General features: G+C 50.0%; 1 pseudogene across 1 annotated transcript; it reads right to left on the bottom strand.

Moving 5' to 3' along the window:
- Positions 1–488: 488 nt before the first annotated feature.
- On the bottom strand, positions 489–1,763 carry LOC308497525 (protein RCC2-like; annotated as a pseudogene). The gene has a single exon. The product of its transcript is annotated as a protein RCC2-like (transcript).
- Between the last annotated feature and the right edge of the window lie 390 nt (positions 1,764–2,153).

Genomic DNA, 2,153 nt, shown 5'->3' with positions numbered 1-2,153 from the left:
GATTCGGGCTACCTTGAAGACAGCAAGGTGTGATCCCCATGGAAATATAGCATTAGACCAAAATGACTAATTTACATTGGTAATAGAACATTCTCCCTTTCCTATTAAACTTTTTGTCAGGAGAAATGATTAATCATGTGACATTTTCTTTTTCATTACATTCTCTGCAATGAGACTATAAAACTGTGAAATGCCTATTACATTTCATGAATTATGGCCACGTGCAGTAACATTTTTGTTTTTATTTTATTTTATTTGAGGAATGGTAAGTCAACTATGAGCAAGTATTTTATGTAAACACTAAGAGAGGAAAAAAAAAACCATTTTGGAGAGCATTCGGAAAAGGTAGTTGACGGAACCTCAGGGAGTCTAACAAAAATGTACCTTCTATCAACTTCTGCTTAAATTCCTCATTTTGACTGCTCATCCTAGTGCACATGGAAACAACAGCTGCCGCCAGAGGTGTGGAGTTGGAGACTCCGGGACAATCAGACGGTGTGGGGATTACACTCTGGCAGTTTCTCGATCTCTTTCTAGGTCTCACTCTCATCTCTCGCTATCACCAAGGAGTGCGAGCAGCCCATGGCAATCTGCTCTGCAAAAATGCTGTTGGGCGTCTTCCCCTACCTGAGCTGTGGTGAAAGACAGGGCTTGTGACCTATAGCCCAGTTCCCTGAAGATGGGAGGTGGATGATGGACTCCAGCTGATGTGGTCCATAGCCACGATGATGCTGTTCTTCCCACAAGCCAGGCTCGGGATTCTCCAGTAACAGAGGTCCTGCCCAGCCTTCGGGTGCACAGTGCATTCACCGGAAGTGTTGGTGGCTCCGGAGAAAAACAGACACCCCGTCACTGACAGGAGGATCAGGTAGAGCTGGTGTAGATCTGGAGAAGTCACACAGCTTCTCCAGGCATGGCACCATCTCATCCTCCTGTTGGTGTGGCCCAGCCAGCTGTAGCCTCGGAAGCCCCAGGAGAAGATGCGCTTCTGGGCGTCCAGGACCAGCGTGTGGTTAGAGTCGCAGGCTGCGTCTCGTACACCAACGTTTGAGACTGGCAATATCTGCCCTCTTTCGTCTTCTGGATGAAGATGGCCACTCGCTGGGGCACCAGCTCCGGGTCCTACTCTATCCGCTGCGCCTGGGTGATGAACTTCCCGTCCGAGTTGTCTCCCACCTGACCATGTTCAGGGCACCCAAAGGTTTCCTTTGCAGTCTATTTTCACATTGAATTCAGCCCCTTTCGGTAATTAGTTGGCCATGGTACATGACCTGCGTGGGGCTGGAGACCGCAGCTGTCTGGTTGCCGAGGCCCAGCTGCCCCATCTTGTTCTTTCCAAATGCAAACACCAAGCCGGTTTCGGTCAAGGCCAAGGTGTGGTTCCCCCTACAGGCTGCCGACATAATCATTTCGTGGCTAAGATCTTCAGTGATTCTGGGGGCTTTAACTCTCTCGGTGTCACCATCTCCCAGCTGCCTCTTCTCATTTCGACCCCTTCCATGTTGATGAGGAGGCTGTGGGCAGTGCATGATTCCGAAACCACTGTCCACACCTGGACCCCCGGCAGGCACCCATATGTGTGGGGCCCCCACAAATTCTCATCAAGATTGCGATAGACAGCCTGTTGTTTAGATACTTCTTTTCCACCAATCAGGTCCCAGTTGGTCGACCGCCTCAAAATCAAAAGCCACCCTTTGCCCTTAGACCCTTTAAGTTTGGTGGGCATCTTGCTGTGCTCCTGGCTCCGTGATGACCAGCGCCATGCTGCCCACTTGGTCGCTGCAGGCTGCTCGGTGCGCTTGGCCCCACTGAGGACCCCATCGAGCTCCAGGCAGTCCTCGTCACCGCTGCTGCGCAGTCGCCGTTGGTGCTGCCCGTGGGATACACACTTCCAAGCTCGGCTCTTCCGCCGAGCGGAAGAAGGCACTACTGCCTTCTTTCTGGGCACCATAGCGCTGGTTGGAGTGATGAGAATCCAGAGAGAAAAAGAAAGAAAAGCAACTAAAAGACAAATACAGGGCGTTTTTTGTTGTTTTTTGTCTACACTTTATTGTTGGCCAACTGCCTCATTCAGTTTGATTATGCAGCATTCTGACTTAGGGTTCAGTTAGAAAACACAAACGCAGAATACTAATAACCTATAATTCAAAGGC

This window comes from Rhinolophus hipposideros (assembly GCF_964194185.1).
Source record: "Rhinolophus hipposideros genome assembly, chromosome: 5".
Lineage (NCBI taxonomy): Eukaryota > Metazoa > Chordata > Mammalia > Chiroptera > Rhinolophidae > Rhinolophus > Rhinolophus hipposideros.
This window is presented reverse-complemented; position numbering and strand designations above follow the sequence as displayed.